The sequence below is a fragment of the Diabrotica virgifera genome, chromosome 4 (assembly GCF_917563875.1).
Source record: "Diabrotica virgifera virgifera chromosome 4, PGI_DIABVI_V3a".
Lineage (NCBI taxonomy): Eukaryota > Metazoa > Arthropoda > Insecta > Coleoptera > Chrysomelidae > Diabrotica > Diabrotica virgifera.
The window spans coordinates 247,334,580-247,355,736 of NC_065446.1; the positions used below are offsets into that span (position 1 = coordinate 247,334,580).

A 21,157-nucleotide genomic window follows, 5' to 3' on the forward strand; every position below is an offset into this window, starting at 1 on the left:
GGCGTTCGTTAAAAATTATCAATGGTGAGTGGTTCGCCTGTTTAAATGTTGTGGAATACTAATCAATTTTTTATTATTTATGTATGGTAAGTATACATACAATCTGTAACTAATTTCGATTAAATAATGCATTCATTAGTGAGTGGTTCGTCTGTGTGTAAATGTTGTGCAATACTAATCATTTTTTATTATTTATGTATGGTAAGTATACATAAAATCTGTAACTAATTTCGATTAAATAATGCATTTCATTTCCCCACCACCATTGAGGTAAAATGCAAGGCGCGTTTTTTTTTTGCATGGTTTCCCCATTAGGCCTAATCCATGTTGTCATTAATTATTAAAAATATATATAAAAAAATTGAAAACCAAGTTGTGGTATTCAAAAAGTCAACAATTACTGATTCAAATGCACGTCTCTATTAGGAGCGTCTAAGACAGAATGTAATAACTGTGTTGATGGATACCTTACATTTGCGTCATGCCTTGCATACCCTAGATACCATAATACACTTGCAACATGAGCACAGCATCCAACAGTTCGTGCACCAGTTTTGCAAGTGCAGTAGTAGCCGTCGATTGGTATATTGTCACCGTCATTTTCTAGATGGAGTGGTTGAAAAGCTATCCATAATTGATGTTTAGTCGCCTGACGAAATCTAGAGTAAACACGAGCTCTAAGAAGACCCTGTTCTTCTAAAAGTGCTTGAAATGTAAAATGTTCAATGTTTTCTCTCTGTAATTTATCTTGAATGTAACTGGGTGCAAGTTTTACTTGGTAGATTCCAATAGTCAAATCTCTAATCTGTTGTAACGACAAAATGGGAAATTCTGGTAAAATAAGTTCATCTAAATTCACCCATGCATCGTCTTGAATACGTTGTAAGTCCAAACGGTCAACTTCAACACGAGCTTTTACGACATTTTCATATGCAGCCAATTCCTGCATTGTTTCTGCCAATTCTGCAGTTGCACCTTGCATTTGAATAGGTGGAAAATATTTATTAATTAAACTGCACTAAATTTTTAAAAACATTCTAATATTAGGCACATGATGGACCGGTATTAATCCACAAAACAATTTAAAAATACTTTTTAAATGTCCATTCCGAGCTTCAACTATCCATCTTGTTTTAGTAATTAATCGCGCTTTATTAGCATCTTCAGTAGACAACTGTCTTTGTCCTCTTGGTAGAAGTGGTGGCATATGACATTCTAGGCCTAAATAATTTAATAAATGAATAGAATCACGATAGCCTCTATCTACAATTACAATATCATTTGCAGCCAGTTACGCAAGTTATTTACTTCGTCTTGTTCCTCATCTTCAAGGTGATGTTGTAAAATTGCAGCATCGTTATTTCTTGAATCAGAAAAATAGGGGCCTTGTACGTCCAAAATATATCCGTCAGGTCCGACTATTAAAACAGGTTTGATTAAATGATAACCCTTATGTAGACAGTAAGTTTCGCGAAGACTTCGAAAATTAGACGATTTGAGAATTTTGAGATAGGTTCTATCTATGTAAATTCATTTCAATTACTCCCTGTTAGAGGGCGTTCTAACCATACTGCGATATAAATAGTTTTAATTTATATCGAGAAACCACGGTCGTGTTGGTGTAAATTTGTCTTCCTCAGAGCCTCCTTGACAACAGGTAGACCTAGAAATAGTACTATCGGAGGATGGAGCGAGACGGATTTAAATCAAAACGAAACCGTAGATTTTCTTATTATAGTTTATTTGTTTGCAGCTGGCAGCCTATTACAAAAGCAAATCTTCACTAATCTGCAAACAGCAGGTAAAGTGGTCAAACTGAAATCACTCAAAAAATATCCTCTCCTGTTGAAATGTAGTTTTAGATACTATTTTTCAGAGAGCCCACCCTTTTCACATAGAAATAACAACACAAGCCCATGGATTATATACCTAACAAGTATGAAAAGCATTGGTCAGTATTAGAGAATCAAAAGGGGACAGATTTATATGGTAAATAAAATTTAAAGCGGAGACATCGTATTGATATCCAACATTTAAGCAATGTGTATAAATTAGAAACTTAAGGCTGATTCTCACTAGCACGCAAGGCAAGTGCTCGGCATGGGCAAGGCATCGGCTCGGCAAGATACATTTTACATAAAATCTTATGCACTTCACGGGATGTAATAATTCACACTATGCGTGCCAGGCACCGGCAAGCGACGGGCTTTGCATGCGACGATCTTTTCGAAACAATCTTTGCCTAGCATGTGCTGTGAAGGTCAATACAGTATGAATACCTTAAAGGCAAGCAATCTGCAATGTTGGTTGTTTAAAATCATTTTTATAAAGACGATATAGAAAAAAAGTATTTTGTTTTTGAAGAGGTTCCTCAATATGTGCCAATTTTTCTTCTTCTTTTGGCATCATAACTCTGGATGGGTCTTTGCCTGTCTGGCTATGTCCTTCCATTCGGATTTTTTTTGTGTACTTTTTCTCCATTGTCTTATGTTCATGGTTTTCATGTCATCTTCCACGTCATCCATGCCTTTCGTTCTGGCCCTTTCTTTTTTTTTCGCCTTCCTATCGGCTTCCATTGTAATACTTTCTTTGTTGTTTATTCATTGTCTTTTCTCTGCACATGTCCCAGCAATGATAGTCTTTGACAAATCACAAATTGTACAATATCGTAACCTTCATTCAATTCATTAACCTCGTTGTTTCTACTGATTTTCTATATGCTTGCACCGGGCCATATACTTTTCTCAGTATTTTTCTCTCGAATAAACTGAGTTGGGCTTCATCCCTTTTCGTCATTGCTCAGGTTTCACAACCATACGGGTCTAATCAATGTTCTGTAGATAGTCATTTTGATTCTTTTGTCTAATAATTTCGATGTCATCAATATTTTAATAGCATAGTATGTACGATTCCACTCTGGAAATACGTGCATTTAATTTCGATACTTACGAAATTCTTCTGATTTCTGTGCCCAGATATGTGAAGGCATCCACACGTTCAAGAGTATAGTTATCTATTGTGATATAATTTTCATTGTCAGGTGTTCTTTTGACGGTCATGTCATTCGTTTTTGCTTCGTTTATTTAAAGCTCTCTTTTTCGTGCTTCAGGATCAATGTTTTTGAACGCTTCAGTTAGTCGTGTTAAAGTGTAGAACTACATCGTCTGCATATGCAGTAATTTGTACTGTCTTGGTGTTTCATTGGTTTTTTTGATGGGTGACTATAGAAATAGGTTGAATATTATGGTTCAATATGCAGCCATAAGTTGTTAAATTCATTCACTGTCATTCGGTTATATTTAAGAAATTTTGTCTGATCGTCTAAAAGTTCGGAATGTAAGGTTGCAAATTCTCCTTCTTTTGTGCGTTCCTTTAGCATTTTAAGCACCCAACAACGTTTTTTTCTATTTCTGCAATATTTGTTTCCATTTTCTGTTTCTTCGTCTAATATTAGAGCAATTTTTATTAACGTTCAATTTCAACATTGTTCACTGCACAAAGCAGCCAACCCGCGGCAAGCCTTTCGCAGTGTGAATTGGCTCCGAAAACCTTGCCCGTGCCTTGCCGTTGGCGGTTCGGTTCCTTGCACGTCTAATGAGAATCAGGCTTTACTGATTTACTCATCTGCTGTGTCAGATTCGTTGTCCGGCTCGATTAAAATGATTAAAGATTGACAGTTCTTCAATATTACATATTATTAACAGTTCACAATATTTCTTCCCTTTTTTTTTATAAGGTTTAAGGGATTGGTCCACTTATCTTTCGTTACGTTTTTTATGGAATTTAATACACGTTTGAATCCTTCAAACTAGTTTCTTTTATACGCACAAAAGTGAATAGAAATATAAACTAAAAGTAAAGACGATTCAGATTTGATTACAAAGCTTCCACTATGGGGTTATGCGTATTTCTGATTTACCTTATCCTCATCAGAGCACCTGTGTAGGGGCATTGAACTGGAATCAAGAACTGGAACTGGAACAAGGAAGAGATTTTATGCAAGTTCAGTGCCTCTACACAGTAGTGATTTGGAAAAAGTAACTATTCGTTACAAAGTACTCATGATTACTAGACAGAGAGGCAAATCGTTAGTTTGATTACTCTGATTACTTAGTTACTTCGTACCAATCGTGTCAGAGCTAGTAATGACTATTGTATCTACTTTAATTACTTTGATTAATCTGATTACCTTGATTACTCTGATTACTTCGTTACTTCGTACCAATCATATCAGAGCGAGTAAAGACTATTGTATAGTTCGTCCGCTATAACTTTTCCTACGCGTCACGATCCATTTTCAAACAAATTAAGTCAAAACATAAAGTGAAACGAACGTCGATGTGTATATACATTTTGTATACTGTATACTATACTACACACAGCGACTTTATGTATTGACTTAATTTGTTTGAAAATGAATCGTGACGTATGGGAAAAGTTATAGCGGACGAACAATATCTACTTTTATTACTTTGATTACTCTGATTACTTCGTACTTCGTGAAGGTCGTTATTATATCGGAATACCTATACAAACCTACCTACTGAGAAATACGATTCTCGATATGATTACGGGTACTCAAATACAAAAGTAACAAAAGTAATCATAGTAAAATCAAATCATTCTTATCCCTTAAACCTTAAACCAGGAGTGGATCCCTTCAACTTCCGGACCGGAGGACTATAACGCGTAAGTACACTGCACCCGCGAATGTTTTTGGTCGAGTTTTTTCCCTGTTCAAGAAATTTTTGACAAAAATACTATCATTACTAGTATCATTTTAAAGCATTTGGACAAAGAAATTTGACTGTTAATAATAGATAATAGTAATAATAAATTGTCTTACTTGGATGTACAATGTACATGCAATCAATAATTTATGCCCGCTAAAATATATTACAGAATTTTTAAAGAACTATGGTCCATTATATTAGGTATATTATATTAAGTTATAACAAATCCAGATAAAAGAGAAGATATTTAACAAGTGGGCAAAATGAAAAACTTTTTTAGTCTGGATTACGAAAGATTTAAATCCGAAATCAGAAATTCGATCTAGTAGAGAGCAATCAACATCAGCCTTTTTGAAGATGTAATCAAAGAGTAACCTTAAGTAACCAAAGACTCGATCTGCAAATCCGTTATCGGATGGTAAAATCTTATACCCACTCTATTTTTCTTTATAGTGCCGAAGCTTGGACTGTTAATGTTGACTTAATGAGAAAGCTGGAAGCTTTTGCGACGTGGTTTTTTAGGAGAATTTTGAAAATACCACGGACCGATCGTAATGAACTATATGGTGCAGCACAGAATGGGAAGAGATAGAGAACTTTTGACCACCATTAAAAGGAGAAAGGCAGCATATTGGGGACATATACTTAAAAATGATTAGTACGAGTGGTTGCAGCTGATTATGAGGGGTAGAATAGAAGGAAAAACCGGTCCTGGTAGTCGACAAATAATATCCTGGTTGAAAAACATTCGCGAGTGAACCGGGTTAAACACACAGACGCTTTTAAGAAAAGCAGAAGATAGAGACCAATTCGCAATGGTTATAGCCTACCTTTATTAGTGGAGTCAGCACTGAAAAAAGAAGAATATTAAAATAATTGTCATTAAATAAGTCAGTTAATGAAAGATTTTATTTTGCTATTTCTTTATAGCTTAACGATTTCTACAAATTAATTTAAAATGATGTTACACGCACACTAATACTAAAAGAATAACAAAAATTGCTTGTTGGATTTTTCAACGGGCCGGATAAAATAAACAAAAGGGCAGGATCCGGCCCGCGGTCCGGCTTTTGCCCACCCCTGCCTTAAACAGATCGGTGAAGGTCGTTTGTTATATCGGAATACCTATACAAAATGACCCCCTCCGTGGCTCAGTGGTAAGAGCGCCTGCCTTTGGATCGAAAAAATCCGAAAGGTTGTGGGTTCGAATCTCACCAGGGTCAGAAATTTTTCATTTATTATAAATTAATAAATGAATAAAGTTTCTGTCCTTGTGGGATCGGTACTCACCGGAGGGACCGCAGACGTTCGGATACAATTAGCGTCTCTTTGCAAAGACAATGACGTCGACTTTGCAAAGTAACAAGACACTTACTCAACACACACACTACACATTACTCCCCTGACTTAGTGATAAGTTATACAATTACGTGGCTAAAGGTTCTAGTTCTAAACCAAGGTCAAAATCAGAGAAAAAAAAATAATAAAAAAAAACCTATACAAAATAGCTACCCACTGAGAAATACGATTCTAGATATAATTACCGGTACTCAAATACAAAAGTAACAAAAGTAATAATAGTAATCAAAGTAACGAATACTCACTCTAAATGATTACTTTATACAAAATACCTACCTACGATTCTCGATATGATTACCGGTACTCAAATACAAAAGTAACAAAAGTAATCATTGTAATCAAAGTAACGAATACTGTAAGTAAATGATTACTTTATACAAAAGTAACGATTTGTAACGAATACTCGAAAGTAACTATAATCAACATCACTACTACACAGGTGCTCTGATGAGGATAAGGTAAATCCGAAATACGTAGAAGCACATAGTGGAGGCTCTGTACTGTAACACAATCTGAATCATCTTTACTTTCTTCGCAACTCTGTTTATTCCATGCGCTAAACACGTGACATTTATTAAGTTTAGATAAAATATTTTTAAATTATGTCCTGCTTTCACTATATATGGTGCGGCATCAGATAAAATAAGCAATAATTTATCATTAGGCACAGCAGCAGGAAGAAAAAGTTTGCTAATGCTTCTTGTAAAAATCGTGATATTGTTAGAGCGTTGGTTTTTTCCACTTGCTTACAGGAAATTAAATACGATTTTGGAAAGGTTTCATTGCTAAGTACACCAATCAATAAGTGCACAATGTATCTTGCTGACGAGTCAGTGGTCTCGTCCACACATATGTAAAAGTAATTATTACCTATTTCTTACTTTGTAAGGTTTTATCCAAGTTGAAACATTGCTTATTTTCGGCATTTTCAAAGCACAATAATTATTCACAATTAGAAATACACGTTGTTTACGCCTCCAATTTTACAACAAAAGTGAAACCAAGTGAAACAAACCGTAAAAATTTTTACCTAGAAACATAAACTGGCAAACACAAATCCTTAACTCCAGGACAAAACGTGACAAAACTATAAGCCGCTGTCTTTTATTAGTTACTGTACCAAGAATTTGAATACCAAGTGATTATAAAACAAAATTAAATATTGGCATTTTCATGCTATCTGTAAGTTTGAATATAAAAATATATAGTTAACACCAAATTTTCAAATTATATGCCGTGTATGCTCACTTTTATAAAAATATGCAAAATTTGACATTTTTGCATTTTTTATGCATTATATGCAAAATATGCAATTTGCATATTTGCATATAAGTCTACTGTACACATAACACAAAAAAATTATAATGCCTACCCATCCGACAAACATCAATATTTGTTAAATAAAATCCCATCTCCCTCTAGGTTCGAACTCACGACCCCGAAGTTTTTACGCTCAGTAGGTTAACGCTCTTACCCACTGCGTTAACGTCGGTCACAAAATTAACCTTTCGTATTATCTACTCTTCAATAGTACCCAAAGTTCATTAACACACAATATAAGATATCAGACAGTTGTACGTATATTGATCCAATTTAAATATCTTGTTTGTATTACATAGGTTCGATTAAAAAGAGTTATTTGGCTTATTTGCGCGAATACTTAAGTACACAAATACGAAATCAATCAGTTTGAATTGACAGCGTAAGACTTAAGACTTATTCAATAACAAATCTAATCACAAGTCATATAAAAAGGTTGTTTATTATTTTTGAAAAAACAATCTTGGGAATAGGTTTATTTAAAACTAGATATTATTAAAAGACGAGGCAAATATTCAAACAAAATGAGGCAGAATCCGGTATAGGAAACTTTGGATTTGATGAAAGAAATATTGAGAGAGGTAACAGGCTTCTTGACTTCTTACAACAGGAAAATCTCTTTGTGATGAATTCATTCTTCAGAAATAAATCCCAACGTAAGTGGGCATAGAAGAGTCTGACCAAAGAAAAAAAATGAATGTGTGTGTACTTTGTACGCACGTAAGAAGTTATACTTCTATTACATATTATGTGATTTTTCAGACAATACCAAAAATTTAAAAAATAAAAGAATAAAACGCACACAAACGCATTGAAAAATGCCACAAAGAAAAAATGATTTCTGAACGATAATAATTGTTGGCAAAAATTTTAAATACGCATTTTCTGAAAAAAAAATTATATAGCAAATATACTTACAATCAGAAAAGGCATAAAAAAATAAAAACTTGCATCGCGAATCGAACCCGTGAATTTCTGGGCGCTTTGATTCGTAATCGAAGCCTAGACTCACTCGTCCAATTCCACATTATTTGTCATGTGGAAAAATAGGGTAACTGAACGTTTTACTGTTTGACAGTTGTTTTGAATATAATTAAATTATGTAGTTTAAATTTTGTGGAAGAAAATATTAAAATATAACAAAACAGTAAAAAAACAATATATTAGATGAAGATTGGTAGAACTTTTGTTGGTAATCAAATTAAGTATGTAAATCAAAGCATTACATACCTACTAGATAAATAAATCTACGCCAAAAAATCATAATTTTAAAATAAAAATCGGACCTAATTTGGGATTTCTCTCTAAAATCCCCATTCTTGAGAAAATAAATGTACAGTAGAGCGTCGATTATCCGAGCAAGCGTTAGTAATTGACGCTTAAAATATCTTCAATTTTCTTCAATATTGTATCCAAAAATAATTATGTTGTTGCAAAGACTGCACTTTTTTGTTTAGTTGCTAGTTGTCATTATCAAGATATAAATAAATATGTAGGTATATAAATATGGCTTTTATTCACTTGTGGATAAATATGTATGACTATAAATATGTATCAATATATTGTAGTTCGATTATCCGAACAAATCGGTTTTCAGAACACCTATGTCCCCCAATTAGTTCAGATAATCGACGCTCTACTGTATTTCAACCTAATCCAAATGTATAATTACAATATGATTATAATAAAAACTACATACCAAATAAGAATGAGTTTTCCTTGTCCAAAATAGTCCAAAAGTCCAAAAATATTGGTATATGAAAACTATTTAAAAAGGCAGTATAACTATTAACTAACTTTTGTTTGTTGTTTCTTTTCACACAAATTTTAAAACTCAACAAACATAAATAATCTAACTACAGCTGTGCCACAGCCGCCATATTGAATAATTTTTGACATGTCATTTGAACATCCAATCAGAACATGCGCATGCGCCGGGATCATAGGTTTTAACATATAAAAATTCACCCTCATATCGCCGGTAAAGAAGTATAACTTCAAAAATAGATTTATTTCATAATATCAAATCGTAAAGATATTGTTCAGGATGTAACAGGTTAAAAATTTGGAACGTCACACTACGAAAACGTTCCGTGTATTTTGTTGGACAGAACTTCCAATTAATTTGTTACCATTTCATTAAACTCTCACGCAAAAATCAGACTTGTGTTTATCACCATTTTTATGAGTGGGCATTTAAATGAGTGGAACACGAAGAACATGTCAAATGACAGGAATCATGTTGGTTAATAAAAGCAGCCTGATTTTTGCATGAGAGTTTAATGAAAGGGTAACAAATCAATTGGATGTTCTGTCCGACAAAATATATGGACGTTTTCGTAATATGTCGATCCAAATTTTTAAACTGTTCCACAGTTAAAACTTCCCCTGTTACAGTGTTCCCGAACATCAAAGTTTGTCCGACTAGACACCGTTAAGCTATGAACAAATTTTCAGCTTGCTATTAATCAACTTTTTGTGGTACGCGGGATCCAGGTCTATATGAATCCTAATCTATTGGAAGAGAATATCAAATATTTATTTGTGAAGAACTATTGAAAAATGTGTGATATTAATAGCAACTTAAGACCAAACATAATTTAAATTAAAATAAAATTTGTTATTGTTGCCTAATAACTAAACCTCAACACGTTTGATATTAGTGCACAAGAAAAGTACAGAACTAATATAAAAATATGAATAAGAATGTATTATTGACGTAATTTATGTATGATTAGAATTATTATTAATAGCGATAATGATTATAAAACTTAAAATACTAACTATACTTAATTGAAGAAAACAACTTTGTTGGTATGGCCATGTACAAAGAATGGAGGAACATCGACTCCCAAAACTGATAATGGAATGGCAACCATCGGAAATAAGGAAAAGGGGTAGACTTAAGAGTTGGTGGTAGACTGGAGAACTCAGATATTTCGTTTAATAAAAAACATCCTTTGATTGTTCCCAAAAACAACCATATCACTGATCGTTTGATTCACAGAGAGCACTTAAGACTTTTACATGCAGGTCCGAAACAAGTTTTAAGTTCATTAAATCAAAATTTTTGGAATATTAGTGCCACTAAAGAAATTAAAAGGATTTTGCACAAATGGGTAACCTGTTTTAAATTTAAGGCAAAGTGTAGTGAACAGCTAATGGGATCTCTTCCTTAACAAAGGGTACGTTCATCGAGGGTCTTTCAGAATGTTAGTATAGACTTCTGTGGTCCATTCCAAATTAAACAGTCACGAATTAGAAAGTCTATAACGACAAAGGCATTGTTTGTTTGCTTTTCTGTGAAGGCAATTCATATGGAGTTACTCCCTGATCTAACAAGATACTTTTTTAGCTTCATTAAAAAGATTCATTTCTAGAAGGGGTAAACCATCCAAGATCTTTTGTGACAATGGTGCCACATTCAAAGAAGCAAACAATCAACTTCAAAAACTTCTAAACGACAACATTAAGTTAAACAACTTTTGCCTTGATGATAAAATTAAATTTTTCTTCATCCCAAATTATTCTCCAGTATTTGGGGGTCTATGGGGGGCCAGGGTGAAGAGTGCTAAATATCATATAAAGAGGGTGATAGGAAATAATATTTTAACACATGAGGAGTTTAATACTTTGATTACTCAAGTTGAAGTAATATGAAATTCAAGGCTTCTTATGGCAATTAATGATTTTTCTGACTTAGAATATTTGACCCCAGGTCATTTTCTAATAGGTGTTCCTTTGACAAATTTCCCTGAAACTAATCTAACAGAGATTCCTTAAAACAGAATAAAATTTTGGAGGTTGTGTGTTCAAATGCAGCAGTATTTTTGGCAAAGGTGGTACCAAGATTATCTAACACAACTTCAAAACAGACCTAAATGGAGACAATCGTAGCCAAATTTACAAGAAGTCTTGTAAAGGAGGACAATGTTTCTTCTTTTGGGTGGCCTATACTAAGGATTAATAAAGTTATTCCTGGTATAGACGGAAAGGTAAGAGTGGTGGAAGTAAAAACTAAAAAGGGAACATACGCTCTGTCACAAAAATTGCTGTTCTTCCAATTAACGATGAACAAATTTAATTTAGTTTTTAGGATGTAGGGCTTGTGTCCGATCCCACATTAAATTATTACTTTAATACCAAAAGTTTGTGTTAGTGTAAAAATGTTTTTTTAATATTTCCTCAATACTGGTGAAATATCTGAATTTACAATATCTAGATCCTTCTAATTGATTGACGTAGAGACAATCTTCTCCACTCAGGGCTCTGTCAAATGCCTTCTTCAAGTCGATCAAACATAGGAATGCGGGCCTATTGTATTCAAAATGTTTTCTATGTAATCTGTTTTAATGACGAATATTGCATATATTCACGACCTTCACGTACCGAAACCTTATTGTCATACCCATACTAATTTAGAAGTCCACTCACCTAACGATTTGAAATTTGAAATTTGAAAAATTTTAAAAACACTATTATTAGGGGAGTGCAATTAGAACGAGAAGATACAATGTTTCGGAAAAAATCAAACAAGGTTATATTTTTCTAAAACTTTTTTTGTTAGTTTATAAATATGTTAAAGTAAAAAGTTCTACTCACAAATTTCGCCGCTAATTGTTTATTAATTGTTTAAACAATAACAATTGTTTTGTATAAATAATGTTAAGAATATGGGTGAATTCAACATTTTACTTTGATAAAAAATGTTTTTATTTTGGTTTTGATTATGCTTAACCCGAATCTGACATTACAATTTGCAAATTCAAAATGGCGGATTCAAAATGGCGGATTTTTTCCTAAAATTCCTTAACAAGCAGTTGTAAAATCCGAATTTTTTTTATAAAACGTGTTTGTTTACATATATGTGGATATTTTTGAGAGGTTGCTGAACCTGAATCAAATTTTGATTATTTAAATTATAAAATGGCAGATCCAAAATGGCGGATAACTTAAAAAATAGTTGTAAAATCATAATTTCTTTACAAAATGTATTTATTTCTACATATATTTATTTTTGAGAGCTTTGATAAACCTAACTTAAATGTTAACATTATAAACTATAAAATGACGGATCCAAAATGCGGATTTTCAAAAAGGAACATAAAAAAGAACATTTTTCTAAAACAGTTATTGTCTTTATTTTTAACAGGTTGTTGAATCTGAATTAAAGATTAAAAATTTAAATTTCAAAATAGCGGATCCAAAATGGCGGATATTTAAATGAAAAACAAGTAGAATCCAATCAAACAAATATGGAATTTCATTCTTAAAAAAAAGATAAACAAATAATTTTCACAAAAATATTAAAAATTAAAATGTATTAGAAAGAAAGAACCAATTATTCAAAATCTATCTCTTCAGTATTCAAAAAAATTGTTGCAATGGAATCATAAATAAAAAGTTATTCTTAGTGAAAAGCTCTGCATGTTCTAAAACTTTAAATGCAATCATAAAATATCAATTTTTATCAATTTTTTACAAGATATGTCAATAAATAAAAATTTCAGTTAGGAGTAAAATACCTATATTTTTCATAATACTGAAAATTGTTATTATGGAAAGTTGTTCAGAATTAAAAACGATGTGTCAATATGCAATTACACTTTTATGCAATTTTTTTACGTAATACCTCGTATAATATTGATAAAATATATTATTTTATATTTGCATATTAAGTGTTAGACCATGCACAGCTATTTATGACGAATAACTTTCTTCATAAAATTAATAATAAATCAGTTATCATAAATAATAAGTGAAAATTTAATGATGTTTGTTATAATCAATTTGAAACAATACTAAAAAAACAAATTTTCGATTAGAAGGATTTAATTACATATTGGAATATAGTTTTTAATTCCAAACAACTTTTCTTTATAAAAATTTTCGATATTGTGAAATATAAAGGTACTTTACTCTTGAGTGAAATTCATATTTTTTGACATACCTCGTACAAAACTAACAAAATTTGATATTTGATGGTTGCATCTTATGTTATATACGATTCAGAGTATTTTATAAAGAATAACATTTTTCGTAAAACTGATATTAAAAAAGTTATCAATAGGTTCCAAGTTACGCAGACATACTGTATAAGAGCTAAAAAAAATTTTTTTGTTGAACATTTATTATTTTTGAAGCTTATTATTAAATTAATTTTAGGTAAGTTTTACAGAAAAAAGTTTTGATCACTCTGTATATACATTTTTTCAGCTGGTAATTTTCGGTTTTTGTATTACATTTTTGTTATCTTTCTTACTTTTCTCAAAAAGAAATTGTTTATTTCATTTTTAATCTAAAATAATTCAGTGTTTTTTAAAGATTACATCCTAGGCTTTAAAAAAAAATTTTAAAAATTGTATTAGATTTATTCAAACTTGAGTAATACCGTCTTAAAGTGGTGGGAATTCTGTAGAACTACGAAGTTTTCAAAAATTACATTTTTTGAGACAGCGTATTATTTGAATTAAATTTTTGAGATTTTTTTTGAATGAAACATCGTTTAGTAACATAATTGAGAGGTAAGTTGTGCAAATTTTAGAGCTTTGTAAGTAAAATTGTATTAGTTACACATTTTTAAATCATTTTTAAACAAAATTCATGTAAGTCTCATTTTCCGCCCACACCGTACTTATGTCCATACATTTTATTTCTTTTTATTACAACCATAAGATAGCTTGTTTTATCTTCTTTCATGTCCAATTTGTAAAATTTCTTTTGATCTATTAGTTAAAGAATTACATTAAAAAAACAGAGATTTAATTTTAGAAAAATCTTTATATAAGATTTTTTTTGTAAAATTTTCTGAATTTTTCAATGGTCAAATCAGTTTTTTTCTAAAAATTTTATTTTCTGAGTTATTTAAAAAAACATCTAACTTCGCTGTTCATTTGTTTAATAGAAAATGAAGCACCCACTTCTCGAGTAGAACTTTTTGATATGTTGTTTATTAAACATTTCTTAATGAAATTACAAAAAGTTTTATCTTGTTTGATTTTTTCCGAAGTGAAAATCTAAATGCACTCTCCTATATTTTATAATTTGTAGTTTCTTTATCAATAAATTTAAACGAAAGGATATTCCACAATTGTATTCTACCAGTTATGATCTATGGAATGGAGATCATGACACTTGGTGTCATGGTCTCCATTCGAATGAGCTATGTTAGGGGTATCTCTGAGAGAACATATACGAAATGAGGACGTGCGAAGCAGGACCAAGGTGGAAGATGTAATTGGAAGAATTGCTCAAATGAAATGGAACTGGGTAGGACACGTGGGACGACAAAACATCGAAAGGTGGACCAGAAGCATTGTATGTTGGAGACCACGCGAGAACAGTCCTAGTAGAAGACGACCACAAAAACGATGGCTAGACGATATCAAAGCAAAACTGTGAAGAAGAAGTTTATTTTTGACGAAATATTTTATATATCAAACGAAAGTTTTAAAGCAAATACGTGTGGAATAAACGAATTGAGATCACGGGTTGATACCCACCATTGAGGCTGCGCCACTTCTGCGCCATTCTCTATACACAATTAAGTAAATTTAAAAAAAAACCTTATATTGGTTTCAAAACAAAAACTACGTGCACTTAGGATCTTTTTTTTATATAACTAGATAACATTCAAAATAGAAGTATGTTTACAATAAATATAAAATCTAGATTAGCTTCTTCAAAACTAGTTATAAACTTCTTATCTGTATTTCGAAATACATATATAAAAATTATTCCAGTAAGAACTATACTATTATAGATACGATGCGATACACAGTTCAAGCTAATTAAAAAATAATAATTCAATGAATTATCGTATTAAAATTGGCGGAGTAAAAATATAGAAGCAGTGTCTTTTTATATGATCAGGTGGTCAGAATATTTCTCGGTAAATTCTTTAAACGATTACGCGGCTTGTTTGAATATTTGCAAACAAAACGTGTCTGTACAGAAGTTTATCCAACTAACGGCATATTTTTTGGTAGACCGTTTTAAGGGATTATTTTCTGTATTTGTAAACAACAGTGTTTTAATAAAATTTAATAAAATAAACGAAAACTGGACAAGATATAAAATACCAGATTTTTAACACGTTACAATATAACGCACTAAAATAAAAGTAATCCTAAATTAAATATCGAAGAAGCAAAGTCAAATTACAGGCAAAGGTGAAAATAGTGGTATTAAAGGTAAATAAAAACAGCATAAAACAAACTAAAGTTTTTTTAAAGAACAACATAGAACTTAAAAGAAAGAGTAAACGATTTAATTCCAAGAAACCGTATCCCAATGGGGCAATTATTAGAGAAAATCTGCAAGTTGAATTTATTTAAAGTAAATAGAACTGAAGCAAATAAAGTTGTTCTGATACTTAGTAAGAACGACAAGCAATGAAAATCTGCAAGTTGAATTTATTTAAAGTAAATAGAACTGAAGCAAATAAAGTTGTTCTGATACTTAGTAAGAATGACAAGCAATGGGCAAATAAATAAATTTGATATACTGGAAGTAGTGATCTAATAAGGCAGCGTTTAGATACCGCGATAAATCGCAGCAATTTATCGATATCGATCGAGTTGTTACAATTTATCGTTGTGTGTAAACGGTATATCGCAGCGATTTATCGGAATTGGAGTTGGATTGGAGTTGGTATCGGATTGCATCAATTTATTGTAACTATCGAGTTGTTTCAGTTTATAATCAATGGCAACAATTTATCGCAGCGACTAAACAGCTTTAAAAAATCAATAAATCGTAGTAATTTATCGTCACAATAAATTGCTCGCATTTATCGCGGCGTCTATCGCGGCATCTAAACGCCACTTAACGGAATACCCGTAAAAAGGGAGATGAGTGGTGACGAAGAGCTTAGACACAAGAGAAAAAGTTGGCAAGAAGAAGTAGCATTGAAACAACAACAACAAGTGATCTTAAGGAATACGCTGAAAAAGTAAGATGAGTGATGACGAATAGCCTAGACAAAAGAGGAAAAGTTGGCAAGAAGAAGTAGCATTGGAAGAAAATAAGAAGTTATGGAGATAATTTATTTATAATTGAACAAAAAGTAACAAACAGTGATCTAATGGAATACACGGAAAAAGTGAGATGAATGGTGACGGAGAGACAAGACAGAAGGGGAAAAGTAGGCAAGAAGAAGTAGTATTGGAAAGAGATAAGAAGTTATGGAAATTATTTTTTTATAATTGAACAAAAGGTTACAAAAATTTATCTAATAGAATACCAGGAAAAAGTGAAAATATTGGTGAAGAAGAGCCTAGGCAGAAGAGAAAAAGCTGACAAAGAGAAGTATCATAAGAAAGAAATAAGAAGCTATGGAGATAATTTATCTATAATTAACTTGATGCTGCAATGAATGTTTTATAATATGTTACATTAGATTAGATTAACTAATGGCAGTTATAAATTAAACTTACCTCAAGTTAATTGAATAAAAAAATATTCCAGTACGGTATAATTTAACACACGTTGTAGCCGACGAAAGGAGACACTAATTCACCGAATTATCGCATTGAAATTGGAAGAGCAAAAGTATGGTGCTAATAAGTTTTTCATTGGGAGGATGCGCTTGTCCTGTGGTTTTAGCGACGCAGATTCACACACCACTCGCGTTCTGACAACTTTTTCGGAATGTTCTTTCAAAAAATGCGCCGCACCGATATAAAGGTATATACGCGTAAACATCTTGATATTATTATTACATTTACATCGAAAGATAACAAGAGGAGTGTTTGATAATAATAGAACCAATTATTGTTGCTGTTAAAACCGCAATATGAGACAATTATTATTGATGGAATTTCAAATGTATTGAATGTCGTGTTAGTTTAAATACTAATTGAATGAATAATGCGTTCTTTATTAAATTATTGATAGAAAAATCACATTCGATTAATTTTATACTAGTACAGTCGAACCCGCTTATTAGAATACCTCTTAAAGGAATATCCCGGTTTAAGGAAATGAACTTTGAGGTCCCGAAACATTTATAGTAGCAACCAATGATCGGTTATTAGAATATCCCGGTTATAGGAATACTTTTACTTGGCACAAAGGCTATTCCAATAAGCGGGTTTGACTGTACTGCAGTGCCGGATTTACCACTAGGCCGACTAGGCGGCGGCCTAGGGCCGCAAGCAAAAGGGGGCCGCAGCGTTTTGTAAAAAAAAATTTTTTGGTTAAAAAAATTTTTACTAATTGAATTAAAATCAGTTAACAATTTTTCAAATAAGAGAATAGCTATTCTACTGAACACGTGGTACGATATTTTACAATGTTTTGACAAGAGTAGCAAAACATTGCAAAAACTGCTACAGACTTGAATGTGACTTGCAACATACAAACCGCTAAAGGAGTACGCATTGAGTCTGAGAGACAACTTTGATTGCTATGAGAAAAGAGGAAAAGAGTTGTCTAAAAATGAAACCTATGTTCTTGAAATAAAAAGACGCCCGAAAAGAAAAGCTCTCCTTGGCTAACACAAAGAAGATGAATCCATTGAACCCCACTTTAATGGCAAAGAAGACTTAAAGATTAATACATTCAATGTTGTAATTGACCGGCTTTATTCAGAATTGAATGAAAGGTCCGAAGTTTATTTCAGTCTTAATGAAAAATTTGGATTTTTAAACAACTTATCGTCAATTTCCAATGAAGAAATCAGGGTAAAAGTTTCTATTTTGATGTAAAAAATATCTTATCGACAAAGAGGGTGACTTTGGAGAAGAGTGTTTAGAGTTTAGATATGATATTTATTATGAGTATGGAGTGGAGTGAGTGTCAATGTTAATCACTAATTCAAAGGGTACCCCCCGTTAAGATAGGCAAAATGCCCGCACTCCCAGAATTTAATTATTTATATTTTTTTACGTTCTATGCGATTAAAAAATGAGATTATGCGGATTTTTAGTTCGCCACCCCCCTTACCCCTCCCCCACATCCAAAAACGTAGATTTTTAGATTTAATTTTTGTTAGTTGGGTTGCAATTGATTTAAAAATTTCAAAAAATTCACACGTGTAGCTGAAGGTTTTACAAAACATGTCCATTTCTTATGAATCCGTAGCTCGAGTGTACATAACCTCAAATTTTTTTTATATTTTTTTAAACCTTGTAACTTTTTGTTAAAGATGGCTGCAGACCCAATTTTTTGAATTTTGTGTATATTATCAAAAACTATCCCCCTGATTTTTTTCAGATTTTTCCGTCGACTGCGCCATCTTGAAAAATCCGGAAAACTGTTTTTTAGGGGATTTTTGGGGATTTTCTCCATTTTATAGACTTCAAAATAGATCAACTCAAAGTTTTGTTGATAGATTATGTATAATTTGAAATGACAGTATTTCATAATATTCAAAAATTGGGCGAAACACTTTTAAACCCCCCAAAAACCATGTTTTTTAAGTTTTGTAAGGGTTTTTGCGGGTCTAAGCATATTTTTTGAGGTCGATACAGCCTGAATATTTTTTTGCGTTATATGTGATTAAAAAATTAAGACTCACCGCAATTTTAGCCCACCACCCCCTTCCCCCTCCCACACAGCCAAAAACGTCAATTTTTCGATTTTATTTTTTTTTTTAAGTTGGTTTGAAATTAAATTATAAATTACAAAAAATTTACACGCACAGCTGACGGTTTTACAAAACATCTATTTTTATGGACCCGAAGGTCGAGTGTACATAACCTCAATTTTTTTTTTTTTTGTTTTTTAATAGGTACGTATAAATTTTTTTTTGTGATGGCTGCATGTCTAATTTTTTTTTGTGTTTTGTGTATTTTATCAAAAACTTTATTTCTGACTTTTTTCAGATTTTTCCGTAAGGTGCGCCATCTTCATAAATCTGCAAAATTGGCTTTTTCGGTGGTTTTTAGGGATTTTCTCTATTTTATATAACTACTTCAAAATAGACTAACTTAAGGTTTTTTATAGGTTACGTATAATTTTAAATAACTGAGTTTTTAGGGATATTCAAAAATTGTGAAAAACACCTCTAAACCCCCCAAAAACTATGTTTTTTCAAATTTTTTAAAGTTTTATCAGCGGTTACTCATACAGGCCTGGATCCTGTGTATCAAAAACAAGTTTATTAATAACAAACTGAAAATTTGTTAAAAGATTAACTTTTCACAATCATAAACTTGTCAGGATGGCACGTTCCACAATTAAAATTACGTTTCACAATTAAAACTTCCCATGTTCCAGTGTTCCCATACTTACATCACAGTTTGTCCAACTAGACACCGTTAAACTATTAACAAATTTTCAGCTTGCTATTAATCAACTTTTTTGGTACGTACGCGGGATACAGGCCTAATATTTTTTGAGATGGATACAGCTTGAATATTTTTTTATTTTTTTTTTTTTTTCGTTTTATGTGTTTAAAAAATAAGCCTTAGCCCAATTTTAACCCTCTACCCCCTCAACCTGCCCACTAAAACATAATTTTTTCGTGTTCACTTTTTTTCCTCAGTATATCTGTTTGCTCAGTGTGTCATTAAGTAAACTACGATTAAGAAAATAATTTCAAATTTTTGCAAAATTTTTATATAAAATAAAGATACCTGTGTCATTTTCATATTTTTTGGGTAGGATACAAAAAACAAAAATAAAACAGAATAATCAATTTAAGAAAAATACATTTTAATATATCATACTTCTTGTTGTTTTGTGAATCAAAACATTTTGTTCTTTGTTCATTAGTTTGTATTTAGTAGGTACCCTAATATTACCTTCATTATCCATATTCTAATTGCTCGCCACCGTTTGGTAAATTATTCCGATTCGTTTCTTTTTGCACAAACTTACTCAAAAACAGATCCTTATAACAAATCCACAAGTTGCCAGACAGTACCACGGTTGGAAAATTGTTTAAAACAATTTTTTAAACAAATTCAAAAAATCAATTTTTCACTTCGGGCAAATTTGTTTTAGATTCTCTGGATCTATCTGAGCAAAAAAGGTCTCTTGTGATTTTTCTTAAAATTTACTGTTGTCGAGTTATACGAGATTTAAAATTTGAAAACGCGAAAATGGCCCTTTTCAATGCTTAATAACTAGATTAAAAATTATTATTATGAAAGTCAGAAAGTGACCAAATTAAAGATTATAGCTCTCCGCCCCTACAAGAGCCTGGAGAAATTTTTGTCGTTATTTTATTACTTAGCTATTTTTTTTAATAATTAACTAAGCACGTATTAAGGCGGCCGGCCGTCCGCGAGAGAGATACCATTCATTTGACATTTTTTAAAAAATATCGACTGGAAGTCAAAAATACGTTTAAAAAAAATAAAAAAGGAATTTTGAGGTCATATGTACACTCGACCTACGGGTCCATAAATGATAGACATGTTTTGTAGAAGCCTCATTAAGTTTTTAAATTAATAGCAACTTAACTAAACAAAAAAAAAAATAGAAAAATTGACGTTTTTGTGGGGGCAGGGGGAGGGGTGGTGGGTGGTGGGCTAAAAATGCGATGCGTCGTAGTTTTTAATCACATATAACGTAAAGAAATGAAAAAGAAATACTAAGACTGTATCGATCTCTAAAAATAGCATTAAACCCGCAAAAACCCTTACAAAACTTAAAAAAAAAACATGGTTTTTGGGGGGTTTAAAAGTGTTTGGCCCAATTTTTGAATATTATAAAATACTCAGTCATTTCAAATTATACATAATCTATCAACAAAACCTTGAGTTGATCTATTTTGAAGTCTATAAAGTGGAGAA

General features: G+C 31.8%; 1 protein-coding gene across 1 annotated transcript in view; it reads right to left on the bottom strand.

Moving 5' to 3' along the window:
• Positions 1–17,127, bottom strand: part of LOC114334058 (lutropin-choriogonadotropic hormone receptor-like) — a 223,094-nt gene extending 205,967 nt beyond the window's left edge. Inside the window, exon 1 of the mRNA XM_050649945.1 lies at positions 16,850–17,127. The gene's annotated coding sequence lies outside the window, so the exon portion shown is untranslated. The remainder of the gene's footprint in view (positions 1–16,849) is intronic.
• Positions 17,128–21,157: the final 4,030 nt, after the last annotated feature.